The sequence below is a fragment of the Grammomys surdaster genome, unplaced genomic scaffold, assembly GCF_004785775.1.
Source record: "Grammomys surdaster isolate TR1022 unplaced genomic scaffold, NIH_TR_1.0 125818, whole genome shotgun sequence".
In the NCBI taxonomy this organism is placed as follows: Eukaryota; Metazoa; Chordata; class Mammalia; order Rodentia; family Muridae; genus Grammomys; species Grammomys surdaster.
The window spans coordinates 365,220-379,243 of record NW_021620648.1 but is presented as its reverse complement, the minus strand read 5'-3'; the positions used below and the strand labels follow the sequence as shown (position 1 = coordinate 379,243).

Sequence of the window (14,024 nt, the reverse complement as noted above, 5' to 3'; positions counted from 1 at the left end):
TCCCAAGCTTTGGGACAGCTGACTCAAGGCAAGGATCCTCTGGCCTTCCAGTTCTCTCTGCTATGTGGAATCAGTCACTGCGTGCTCAGTAGATCCTTAGTGGGTATCATCCACAGGGAGTTAAAGAAAAGGGACGCCTCCGACCTCCATTCTAAACCTAGCTCCATGGGTGCATTCTAAATCTGGGTGGCAGTAGGAAGTTTAGTCCACTGCAGTCCTGTCTCCCGGGAAGAGTGAGTGGTGGGAGAGAAGGCCCAGGCCAGCAGGGAGGACCTGGGAGAAAGTCGGCTCACCGGTAAGAGACATCTTTCCTCCCTGCAGGGCCCTTATGAATGACTTGAAAACAGGAATATGCTCACCCACTGCCTGACTGGGTTCTGTCTGGAAGTTGGGGTCTGACTGGGGTGGGGGTCTGACTGGGGGGGTGTCTGAGCACAAACATTAGATTCCTACTTTCCATTTTACTATACTTTACAAGGACAGGCATGGCGTCTGGCTTTCCCTTTCCTGTTGTGCTTCTTAGCCTAGACCCAAAGATGCCTCTCCTGTTTTTACCCTTCTGGAGACCCAACTTTGTCTCTTCCCTGGAACCCCCATCTTCCAAGTCTCTAGCCCAGCTAAATCCCCACTTCCTCAAACCCTCAGGCTCACCTTTCCCAGACTGTGTCCATCCCTCATCTTCACACACCCCCCAAACCAGTCCCTCGCAAGCCTGACTTTTACCTGTGCCAGGGAGACTGGGGCAGCAGGCGCCCAGGCTTACCTGGGTCCCATCTGTAGAAAGAGAGGTGACGGTGTATCTGTGGGGCAAGGGAGGATGGCTACTGCCGTCGGAGGGAGGCAGGCTCCCTGCCACTCTGGGCTCCTTCTTTTGCAGCTACTGAGTGACTCAGCTGCTCAGGCACAGTGCACAACAAGAACTTCAGGAGGCCCGAGCTCACCCAGCAGTGCCCTCAGCCCTCCCTGATGTGGAAGATACCATCTTCCCTGGGCAGCCAAATCATGCTCCCAACAGCCTGAGGGAAAAGGCAGCCTGGGAGGTGCAGTGAGGCTGGGGAGGTCAAGGGAGAGCCAGGGAGAGCAAGCCTGGAGAAACATTCAGGGAACGTCAGGGAACAGGAACGGTCTTTGCAGCGGGCAGGGACTGGGCTATGGCTGCAGGTCAGGGGAGATCTGTTAGGAGCTGGGAAATGCTGGAGATACACACTCCAAGGGCCTTCTTCCCTAGCCGCCCATTCTGTGCCTGCCACCTTGATTGTCCAAGAAAGGAGACCCACTAAGCTTCAGGCCTCTTTCTGCGATTTTCTTTGGAAATGGCCACTTTCTTTCAGGCTCCTAAGCCCACTCAGAATCCACAAAACTACAATAGAACCTTACACTGGTTGGCAACAGAAAGACCAAGGCAGGACGGGAAGGGCAGTAGATGTGAGCTCTCATACCACTTGTCCACAGTGAACACACCCACCTGCCATCCCAGCTCAGGGCCAAAGGACTGAAGGCCCTCTCAGAAAGATCAAGGAATCTGGGAGCTTTCTGTAGATGGCATTTAGTGGACACACTCCTCAGACCAGACCAAGTGCAGAAGGCTACTTTCTGGAGGAAGATGAATGCTGCTTTCTGGACTTGTACTTGGTGGGCAGCTCCTGGCAGAAGCCTTAAGCCAAAGGACCATCATACATTAGCACCCATGCCTCTGGTACATAGTTCTGGGCCGACAAGCTGCCCTACCCATTCACTCAGCCACCTCTGGAAGTCTGCCGAAGCCCATGTAGGCACGGGGCTCATCTTGACCTGCTCGCTTCACCCCTCACCTGCTCACAGTGTCTCACACCTCGGCATATTCTTAATTACAGTATCTATGGTAGCATTTATCAGCCATTATCCTCTGTAGTAGCACCTCCTAAGGCTCTTTTGGGAACTAATGAATCACACACAATGATCCTCTCACGACTTCCTGCCTATGACAGGAAAATTTCTTGAGGTTTGTGATGCCCAAGGAACACCTATTGCAAAAGCAGCCTTCTCTCCCCAGGAACAATCGACATTCTGGGTATCTTAGGCCCTGATCTGGAGAGGTTTCTACATTGACTTTTCTCCCCTCCCCCTTTTAAAAAGATTTATTTATTTAATGTATATGAGTACACTGTCGCTGTCTTCAGACACACCAGAAGAGGGCATCAGATCCCATTACAGATGGTTGTGAGCCACCATGTGGTTGCTGGGAATTGAACTCAGGACCTCTGGAAGAGCAGTCAGTGCTCTTAACCACTGAGCCCTCTCTCCAGCACATCTTTCTCTCTCTCTCTCTCTCTCTCTCTCTCTTTCTTTCTGTCTTTTTCTTCTTCTTCTTCTTCTTTTTTTTTAAGACAGGGTTTCTCTTTGTAACTCTGGCTGTCCTGGAACTAACCAGGCTGGCTTTGAACACACAGAGATCCATCTCCTTCTGCTTCCCAAGCACCGGGATTAAAGGCATACACCGCTGCCTAGTTTCTGTATAATAACATTTAATCTTGGTTGTCATCTTGACATACCTGGGAAGAAGAAGGCACCGTGATCAAAGAATTAGCTCCATCAGACTGGCCTGTAAACAACTCTGCGAAGTGTGTGGTTTTTTGTTGTTGTTGTTGTTGTTGTTGTTGTTGTGTGTGTGTGTCTGTCTGTCTGTGTGTTTAAAAAAACACAAAACAACAACAACAACAACAAAACCCTCTAATTAATGGAGAAGAACAGAGCCACCCCTAGGTGCTGGGTTGTAAAAGCAGGCTGGGAAAGCCAGTAAGCAGCACTCCTCCATGGTCTCTGCTTCAGTGCCTGCCGCCAGGTTCCTGCTTGAATCAGTTTCCTGGCTTCCCTCAATGAGGGATGCACCGCGACACAACACAGAACTCTCAGCCAAACAAACCCTTTCCTCTCCTGAGTTGCTTTTATTTTTGGTCATGGTGTTCACCACAGCAACAGAAAACAAACTTGAATACCCTGTTAGGACCAGAGTCCCCAGCATCCTGGGAATTCACTTGCACGTCCCCTTCACGGTGAGACCTTCCGTGCCTCACACCTCTGCTAACCACAGATCTGGGTGCCATGCACTCTGTGGATGGGAGAGAAATTAATAACCTTGGGCCTTGTGGTTTGTTACAATGACTGGAAGGGATAGTTTGTGGTGGTGACCTATGACAAAAACTCCATCCAGAAGAGTCACACGGACAGGTGTGCGTGCACACTGGCAAAGAGGCTGGATCCAAAAGCACTTTCTAGAAAGAGCCCCTTTTCCCCTAGTTCTCTGCTAAGTGTCATGGAGTTCAAAACACTGGGGATACTTCTCCGTGTGAAGAGGAAAGGCATCTCCTGGTACCTTGATAAGGGTGAGCTGAAGAGAAAAGGATATTCTGTACCTCAGTACCAGCCTGAATTTTAGGGCTCCCCCTTATCAATGACCTTGATACCTTTCTCAGGGGCTAGCTGTCATTCACTTAGGGTCAAACCACATGAAAAATGAGAGAACTGACCTGAGGGACCACTGTCCAAGGTTTGACCCTTTACACGGCTCTTGGTTGGGTTTGGGGCTTTCCTCAGGAGCCTGGCTACAGCTCATTTCCACGTCTCTGGGAAGCAACTGCAATCAGGTGTGAGCAGTTCACTCAGTGTGGAGAACCTGGATGTACCGACCCTCCTTCCTGAACCTGAACACCAGTCTCACCCAGAACCGAGAGCCCCTGTGGTGAAATCACTGCCCTCAGTAATCTCCAGAGTAGACCCAAACACAACAGGCTTCCACTCTGGGGCCCCTGGACAAGCTGGGTTTCTGGGCCTTACACTGAGGTCTCAATCTGACCCATAAGGTGACAAGAAGCCTGAGCACAGGTTAGCTCCCTAGTCCTGGATATTAGCTAGAAAGGAAGCTATAGGAAGGCCAGGCCTCAGCTGCAAGGGGAAAACAGCTGGAGGCAGAAGGCTAAAGTCCCGGATTCTAGGCCGAATCTCCTACACCCCAGCTTGCAGCTCAGGGTCTCTAGCTGACACAGGAAGAACAATGCCTGACTCTTACTGACTGGCAGAGGAGGCAAGAGGGCTCCAGGAGAGTCCAAGAATAAGCAAGGAGAAGAAATGTCATGTTTGTCATGGCTCCAAAGACCCTTGGGAACCATGGAGAGAGGGCTCTTCTGACTGAACCTAGGACACTAGGAGAGTCTGGAGCATTAAGAGAATGGCCCACTCAGGCCAGCGCTGTCAAGGCAGAGGGAGGTTTGTGGAGGGTGCTAGTTCATAACCAGCAGGAGTCCCAGCACACCAGTGTGAGAGGTGATTCCAAATGCAGGCGCTCACCCCTCCTGAGGCCACCAGCTAGGGGCTGAGGAGACTGGCAGACAATGAAACTGTTTCCTGCTTTCAGGCAGTTTCAAACAGCCCTCACCTGTAACCTGAGGATGAGGGAGGGGGATGAATCCTTTGAGGTTTGTCTGAGCTACACAGTAAGACCCTCTGTTTCAAAATTAGGCAAGCAAGCAAAGAAACACGAAATACAGCCCAGAATCTTACAATACAAAGGCAGTATCTCAGTGGATAGCTCCTGCCGACATCTGGTTCTCAATCCTCTTGCTTTGGCTGATGAGATTGCAGGTGTGTAGAACACAGGACTCACCTCCATCTTTAGTTAATTCTGTTTTCTGTTTGTTTTTGTTTTGTTTGCTTGTTTTTGTTTTGGAAAGGTTTTTAAACGGGTAGCTGAATCACCTGGAACTCACTATGTGGCCCTCGCTAGCCCCCAACTAAAATAACATATACTTCCAGGAGTGAAATGTGACTGGCTTTCTAGTATTTTTTAGGAGCTAGGGAGACAGCTCGGTTGATGAAGTGTTTGTGGTGTAAGCATGCCCCAAGCTGCATCTCCAGCATCCGCTTAAAAAGCTGGGTAAAGGGGCTGAAGAGACAGCTCCATGGATAAGAGCACTGGCTAGTCTTCCAGAGGACCTGGGTTCTAGTCTCAGTGCCCACATGGCGGCTCACAACTGTCTGTAACTGTTTTCAGGGGACTGTATACCCTCTCTGACCTCTGACCTTTGGAGGCACTGTACACACTAGGTAAGAGACATACATTCAAGCCAAACATTCATATATTTTATTTTTCAGATACAATTTTTAAATATATATTTTACCTTATGAATAAAATATACTTATATTCCTAAAATAAAACACAAAAGCCAGCTGGGTATAGTAGCATGAATTAAGAATCCAGCACAAGGGAGGCAGAGATAACAGGATCCTTGGGATTCGCTGGCCACACAGTTTGGCCAAGTCACAGCAGGAAACCCTGACTCAAAAACCAAGATGGATGTCTTTTGAGAAATGACATCTGAGGCTGGCCTCTGGTTTCTACACACATGTGCACCCCCCACACACGAACATATGAACACTCACACACCCACACACGTACTTATACATGAACACACATACCTGCATGTGTACACACACATGAATATATACATATGAACATATAAACCTGCATATGCACACAGACATGAATATATACATATGAACATATACACACAATTGCACATATATGCACAATTTTTTAAAAATGTATTACTTTATATATATTATAATTTAAAAAAAGAAATAATTTTCAAATATACATATTATTTATAGTCACTAAAAAGATTCAGTGGGGGCTGGAGAGATGGCTCAGCACTTGGGAGCAATGGCTACCCCTCTAGAGAACTGGGGTTCAGTTCCCAGCACCCACAAAGCAGCTCACGATTGTCTATAACTCTAGTTCCAAGGGATATGCATGTTCATGCAGGTAAAATACCCATACATAAAATACAATAATAAATCTTTTTTGAAAATTCAAAAGAACCTAAAAACATATGACAGAATGTAAGTTTCTCGCTGACCCCAGATTCCCTAAAACTTTCCTCAAATCCCACCTTTTTAACAGTTCCTGTCTCCCCCGCTTCCAAAGCTTCATGTTCTTAGCTGTGAACAGCTTCTTGCTCAGATCTATCCAGAGACCAGGGGACAGACAGTGGACTTCCAAATGAATCCTAGGAGGGAGTGAGGGCTCATGACATTAAGGACTGTGGCTAGGTCAGATGGGGAAAGCCGCATTTGTGACAACATCTAGTTGAGCTTCTGTCTCATCTGCAATCCTGGAGCAACAGGAGATGGCTCGGGCCAGGGCTGTCATGGCAGAGAGAGGTGTGTGTGTGGGTGGGAGGGCAGGTGCTAGTTCACAACCAGCAGGAGTCTAGGCAGACCAATGTGAGGGGTGATTTCTGAATTAGGTGAGCCATGCACCGTCTTATCTGCCCGGAACCTGGAAGAGCCCCCATCCGACGCTATGAATGGGCATCTGGTCTTAGTGCAGCCTCCCTCGTCCAACACAAGCACTTGTCTTGTGTGTGTGTGCGTGTATGTCCCCAGCTCCATGACATCCTGCCCTTCCCAACAACAGTGGCTTCCCCTCCCTTTCACCCAAACTTGTGATGCACTAGTACCAGTTGCTTCAAATGCCTTTCATCTGCTAATACACCCATGCTTGTAACAAACCCCACGAGATTACTGTTCCTACCTCCGGTATATCGATGGGGAGACTAAGACCTTGAAGCACTAAACAACCTGAGGTTAGGGGCTGGAGAGATGGCTCAGTAGTTAAGAGTACTTGCTGCTCGTACAGAAGACCCGGGCTCGGTTCCCAGCACCCACTATGGTAGCTCACCACTGTCTTTAACACCACCAGTTCTAGGGGATCCTATGCCTCTTCTGACTTCCTTGTGTTCCCGTACACGCACACTGCACACACATATACCCAGGGACACGGAGCATAAAATTAATAATTAAAAGGTCTGAGTCACAAAGCATGATGGCTCTACGACCTTGCTCTCGACTAGCACACACCTTGAAGCCGGCCAGCACAGGGCAAGCGTAAGGCAATGGAAGTGCTTCAGAATGTGCCAGAGGCAAGCTCAGGCCTATGCAGGCCAGAGGCCAGAAGCTGTCTCATTTACCTGTAGGTATCTATGAAGGCAGCCCCAAGGAGTCACCTGTAGGAACCGGAGTTGGTAGACATGAAGCAGTAACAGGACTGTTGGCCTGGGGGCTTAGAGGGGCATCTGCTCCATTTTTTTCTGCTCAGTGGCACCATGCTGGTCTTTTCTCCAGAGCACCGGTTTTCAACCTGCGACCCTTTAACACAGTTCCTCATCTGGTAGTGACCTCCAGCCAAAAAATTATTTTCATGACCGCTTCATAACTGCAGCTTTGCTACTGTTACGAATCATAATGTAAATATCTGTGGTTCCCGATGGCCTTAGGCGACCCTTGTGACCCTTAGCGGTCACAAACCAGAGGTTGAGAAATGCTGTTCTAGATGCTCTCAAGCTCTCCCAGAGCCTCTCACAGGAGGCCCCAAAACAGGCTGCACGGGTTCTTTGTAGATACAGACTCAGCTGGCAGGTGGGCAGCTTGGGATATGCACCTATACAGATGGAGGTCTGAGGTCAGCTACAAGAGAGACTTCTGGCATGGCAGCTGGACATCCAGCGATCTGAGGGCTAGAAGTGCAGGCTTCAGCACCCTCACCCCCTGCATGCCCACTCTCTCAGTGAACAGGCCCTTTCTCCTCTAACTCTGGGTGACTGGGGCTCTAGAGTAGTTATTTTTAGCTCTTGACACCTGGGTATTTTGCAGCCACAGGATGTCCGGTTTGGAGTCTCTTTCTGGGAATCCCACACGCGGCTGTTGTAAACAGCCCCACACAGTGGTAGCCTGCGCCAGGAGCCAGCCTCCCTCCCCACCCCCACCCCCAGTTTGAAATTAATCAAACAGGAAGTAGATGTAACCATGACAGAGGCAGCTCAAGCCTCCCAAGAGTGGCAGTGTCCCCTCTGACTCCGTCACCTACCCAACTCTTCATCCCACCTCTGGTGGCCTCTCTCATGAATCCTGAAGCAGGAGTCCCAGGTCATTTGTGTAAGAGTATGACATTCAGAGGCCTTGCTGCTCTCTGCTAAAGGACAGCAAGATTCTGAGTCATCTCTTGGAACCTCTCTGGCCATTCCGCCTTTCTGAGCTCTCTCTGTGGAGCAAGGACACAGTTACCTCCCCAGGGAGGCTCTCTGGGCCACCATCACTTCCTGTCTCCAAGACCTGTCCTGCAGCCTGGCCTGCTCCGCACTGCCCTGTCCACCTAAAGAATTCCTGAGCAGACAGGCTTTCCAAACTGCCCTGGTATTTCTTAACACTGAAAACCCTGGGGCACATAAATTCTCCATTCACCCACAACTCCCTTGATGCAGAAGCTCCAATCTTATTGGAAGTTTACTCTAAAGTCTAATCAGTATCTTTTTCTATCACAAGGAAAAGATCCTAAGCAGGCAAGGTCCGGTCTGTGATGTGGGGGCTATGAGTTTAGGGCTTGTCAGCCTCTGCCTCTTGTCTCTCTCCTCCCCTAGCCCTGGCGCCCACTTCATCCAACAGCCAATCCCAGCCAGCCTTTCTCAACTGCTTGCCCCTATAACAGGAAGCACAGTCACCACCCCAGTGCTGCTTCTGGGGCCATTATCTTTACCCTTTGAGGTTTGCTGTTAGGTTGGGCCTACCTGTGCACCCCACTCCTGTTAGCTCCTACGTTCTGCCTCTCACTGCAGCTTACCTGCCTGGAGAAGTCCCTTCCATCTGAGCCAGCCGAGCCAGCCAAAGATCTCCCAGCCTGTCCCTGAGATGGCAGGGAAAGGGTCCAAGTTATTTAGTATATTATTCTAAACATCAGTGAATAGCATTAATAATGACCAGCGAGCATTACGTTAATGCTGACAAAGTATTCCTACCACAGAGCCTTAGAATATCGGTGCTGTTACAAAGAAAATTGGGGCTTGGAAACGTTAAGGAACATGCAGGGGGCAGTGTGGCTTAGCCATAGAAAGGTTGTCTAACATGAGATAGGCCTTAGGCTTATCCCCAGTACCACAAAAGACAGACAGGAGGAAAGAGAGAAAAAGGGAGAGCAAAGGGCCCAGGGGCGGGGGGGGGGATTGAGGATGTAGAGGGGAAGGGGAGAGGAAGAAGGAAAGAAACTTGCCCGGCCTACCAGAGCCTATGCTTATGATCAGTATACCTCCTAATAGGTGGCAAGACCACCAAGCAACACACAGAACAGTAGACTGACTCCCTAGCATTGGCATGCTTCCTCAAAGCATGAGCTAGTCCATCCAAAACACACCAAATACCAAAAGAACCATCTCTGCCTGAGCCCGTCAAGCCTTTGTCTCTAGGAGGGTTCAACTCTACTTCCTTACTCCTCTTACATTTCCCCCATTTTCTTCGATGTGCACCTTACCATTTTATTGGCTTCCTGTAAGCTCCCTCCAGCAGGGTATAACTAAACAAGCAGACTTCCCAGGGCTGCCCCTGGAGGATCACATGCTGTGTGTGTGAGCACTCTGGAAACTGTCAAGTCCTGTAGAGAGTGCCAGTTACATAACTAAAGCAAGTCACCCTAGGACTGGTATTCAGGATACATTCCCTTGGAAGGATGTAGCCTCTCCCCTGGGCAGACCTGGGGCAGGTGGAAGGGTGGAAGGACCCACAAATACAGAGGGGAGCACCTATGAGTGCAGACAGGGGCACCCTCATTCTGGACAGCCAAAGTAGCCCTAGGTTTAGAGAAGGTAGTGGACACTGGCCACAGACCCTCTCCGCCCACTGGCCTAGGGGTAGGCATTTAGTACAGACCAAACAAATGGGAGGCATCTGGAGTCTGTGAATAGCAGCAAGCTATGAATGCTGGCACTCAGAGATGCTACATTAATATTAATGACAGCAAATACCCCAGACATCCCCAAATCCAGTCATGCCATGTTACCCTCCCCCTTTGCCCGTTATTTTTGGAAAACGGCAGAAATCTATGGAGAAGATTCTCTGGGTGATCCCATTCCCGTCTGCAGCCAGGACTGCCCTTGACACTTACCGAAGATCTTTCTAGATCACAGATCCAGCTAGGGTGCTTACAGAGCTTTCAGGGAATTCAACAGCCAGATGCATGGCCCTGAACTACTGGTTTGATCAAAGCAGCACCATGAACAAATGGGGACTGAACGAGACCATGACACTACCCAGGAAGGTAAAGAGCGCTGACCCAGAAGACAGCGTGCACAGTGCAATATCATTTTAGCAAAAAAGACAGCTCTTTAAAGGGGTACATGAGAAAGCGAGAAGGCGTGTGCTGAGGGTCCAGGGTCCCTCGAATGCAGTGTGTGCTACCTTCTGTTAACGCTTCTGCCCTGTACTGTCAGTTTCTGCAGAAGGACCTTTGCAGTAACAGCTCACTGTACACACAGCATATATATGCGTACCTTGGGAGCAAAATCAACACATGACCAAGGATCTCAGGAGAATTAGGCTACAGAGCTTTCAAGGACTCCACATATCCTCAGACTCCACATGCTCAGGGAATCCATGTTATCTACATGCTAGGGCTTTGGCCTCTTGTGACTCATACTGAGGGCCTAGCCCAGGCTAGGCAATGTCAGGCCTTACTTAATAAATGCCTGTCAGCTGAATAATGATATTTCCTGAAAGCAATGCCTCATGTCTCTTCCAGGGCCAGAGCACTGGGAATACAACTGTTGTCACTAACCTGCCACCCCTCCTCTGCTTCACCCTCCTCTTGAGGGCTACCAGGGAGGAGCTAAAAGAAAGGTCACCAACAGCAGATGTTGGCAAGGTACTCCACATAGGAAGCCATCGGGGGCTGTCTGCCCAGGATGGCATGGCAGTCCCTTTGACAAGCCAGCTGGCTATGAAGCCTACGGTCCCCCTTCGCCCTGCTTCTCTGAGAAGGGAGTGAAAGAGAGGGGTCCACCCTGTAACTTCGGGTTATACACTCCTGCTGTTTCAGGCCCACAAGGGTGGAGAACTCTAGAGCAGGGAATTTGGCCTGGTTTTTCCTGTGAACTGGGGTTGGGCCTCGTTCTGTCATGGCTCCAACATTCTCTATTCCTGACCTTCAAAAATATGAACAATAACACCAGTAATAAGGATGAGTATTCAGTGTGCACTGGGGTCCTCCCAGATGTGGCGTAAGTCGCTCACACCATCCCCTTTCATCTCCATAGCAACCCTGTGAGAGTGAAAACATTATTATTTTCACATTAGTGATAAAGAAACGGAGTCACAGAGAAGGTGCCCAAGCTTAGCTTGTGGCTGGAGAAAGAGAGATTCTGCTCAGACAACCCGTTCTTCCCTCTTTTCCCTTCTGGAAGTGCCTCTTGCTGGGTTTTGCCACCACTGGCACAGGGCAATGGGGCACTCTAGACTCCACCAAGAGTTTACACTCTCAAATGCCTGCAGACAAGTCTGGAAAAGCCAGAAGGAAACAAACTTCGAGGCCTCAGCATCCTCACAGAAGCGGCAAGAGCTACAACACTTGCGCTCGAACCCAGGTCCTGGGCTTCAGTCTTCCCCATTTTACACAACCTTTCTGGACCAGAGCCAGATCTTTTTGAGCCCTGGGCTCCCTGCGTGCAGCCCTGCAGAGGGTGCTGCCTCACCAACTCTCCACGGTGACTCACTCCGGGGCCCAGGGGAAGCACAGCCCCGTTTGCCGCGCCTCCAGCTCCCCGCCTCCACATTTGCTAACCGAAACCCGACTGCTGCTATTTTTAACCCTCCAGCTCCCCCTTGCTTGGGGCTCCCCCCTTTACCCTCACCCTCTTGCCCCAACCCGGTGGCACCACTCTGTCATTCTGAGAGCACTTCTACAACCTGAAGGCCCCGGAGGGTGCAGCGGATGCCCCGGACGTGCAGGTTTGTGGGGCAAGCAAAACAAGTCGGTTACAGCCCAAGTCTCCGAATTCCCCCACCCCGACTCTTTCCGAACCTGTGCTTCCCAGCGTGCCCTGCTCCTCCCCGCCATCCCGAAGGCTGCAGAAGGGGAACCGGACTTCTGGGCCCAGGGCTACCATAGGAAAGATGAATGGGCTCCTCGGATCCAGCTCCACAGGGAGCTAAGCGCAATGCAAGAGGGAATGGGGAGTTCCTAGGTTATTCCCAGCTCGTGAAGCCGAGGATTTCGGACCGCCAGGGTTTCCCATCCCAGCAGGGCAACAAGGGGAGAAGGGAGGTGGCCTGGAGACAGGGTGGGGACACTGAGTCTGATCTACCAACTCCTCTCCCCGACCCCCAGTAGGAGCCTGCAGCTGAGGCTGAGAAGGCCGGGAGGCAGCGGCCAGGGAATAAAGGCACTTGAAGGGCCAGAAGAGAGGGCGAAGGGGAGGGAAGCAGACCACAGACCTCTTCCTTCAAGGCTCCTCCAGTCCCTCGAGGCTGCACTGTCTTGTGGCAGCTGCCAGTGGGAAGCTCTGGGTCTCCCAGAGAAAATCCTCTACTGAGGAGAGGGAGGAGAGGAGGTTTGAGGGCTGCAGGCCCAGAGTAGGAAGGTTATGCCCAAATTGCTGATGTGAAAGTTAACCTCCAGAGGGGTTTAGGGGCAGGCCTGCAGGTGGACCCAAGGGGGCACTTCCTTCTGGCGGAAGTAGAGCAGGTGGCTTGAACCAGACCCCTCAGCCCCTCTGGTCCGAGAGTCATCTAGCTTAGGACGCAGATGCAAGGTCACAGAAAGAGGGCCTCTTAAGCACAGACCCTCTTCTGAACTGGGCCCTGCTGGGCAACTTCTCAGAGCTCTGCACAAGCCCCTACCCTTATTTCTGGTTCTCTTATCTCCCAGGACACACGGCTTCTCTGAGCCTTGACTCACCCCCTCTCTTTGGTGACCATGAACTAGATAAATAAATCCTAGTGGCCATAGAGGCAGCCAGCTACACCCAGAGGGGTGGCAGCAGGGACAGCGGTCCCCCAGGTTGGGAAGGTCCCCCAGGCTGGGAAGGTAGGAAGTTGGAGCAGGAAGGTGAGGAATGGGTAGTGCTTGGGAGGCCCTGACAGAGTCTGCCATGTTCTTAACCTTAGTCTGAGCTCCATCTGGCTGCTCCTGCCTCGCTGTCCTTCTGACAACCTGGGTGGGGCGCCCGAGGAGAGAAGATTCTGCCGTCCACCAGGCTGACTGTCCAGCTCCAACCCTCAGCCAGACTTCAGTCCAGATCCCTCACCTGAGTCCAGGGAACTTCCAAGAAAGGCTTAGCAGGCTGTGGGGACTTACTTCTAGTCTGGGGAGAAAAGGTGTCAATGTCACTGAGACCTCCCATGCCCACCCTATCCAAGGAAGTCCCATCTGGTTGCTTATTGCTGGATCCAGTTAGTTTTCTTCGTAGAGCTGATCACCACGTATAACTATTCATGTCTTCTTTCCTATCCATGCTCCTAGTTCTCCAGCAGAGCTGTGGCACTCCGAGGTCAGACATCTGCCTCTGTGCTCGCCGCACATCTGTGCCCAGTGTATGGCACAGAGCTCTGCAAGTCTACAACAAATGGATAGACTGCTGAGTGACCAGCTTGGCAGGTGACCTTCCCTGACGGCCAGTGTGGATCTTTCTTGAGGGTTCCAAGGTTTTCCCACACAGGAAGAGGGAGGGTAACAAAAACAAGGCCAGAAAGGCTGGCATCCCAAAGGAAAGGTTAACCAGAAGCCAGGCATCTACACCAGCCAACCCTACCTGGTCCCCTTCACCATGTCGGGCATGAATATACACATATTATATATATACAGGCACCCATACTGATTCCTGGACCAGTCTTAGGAAGCTTGCCCCGTGTCTAGAGTCCTTTCTCTAAGTAGTCCCATGACCTCATTCATATATATCACACACCCTTCTGCAGGTCTATCTCCTCCACAGAAATAAACAGAGAGGTCGACCCAGGCTTGTGCTCCTCCAGCACAGGCCAGCACCACAATCACCCACCATGCAAGTGAGAGCAGAGGTGCCTCCCCCGACTCCTGCAAATGTTAAAACGTTATGATGGGAATGGGCCCTGAGGATGTTTTTAAACACATTCTTCACAGGATCCCGAAGCAACTGGTCCAGTAACTGGCATTAAAGACTATGGACGGATGCTAGACATGGTGGCACACGCCT

The 14,024-nt window shown here is 50.8% G+C and overlaps 1 protein-coding gene across 5 annotated transcripts in view; it reads right to left on the bottom strand.

Moving 5' to 3' along the window:
- The window catches only part of Hdac7 (histone deacetylase 7), a 38,195-nt gene that overhangs the window by 20,238 nt on the left and 3,933 nt on the right, over positions 1–14,024 (bottom strand). The window contains exon 1 of one of the 5 annotated variants that reach the window (XM_028789381.1): positions 12,289–12,508. The exons of the other annotated variants lie outside the window; for them this stretch is intronic. The gene's annotated coding sequence lies outside the window, so the exon portion shown is untranslated. Of the gene's footprint in view, positions 1–12,288; positions 12,509–14,024 lie in introns of those variants that run through there. 5 annotated transcript variants of the gene reach the window in all.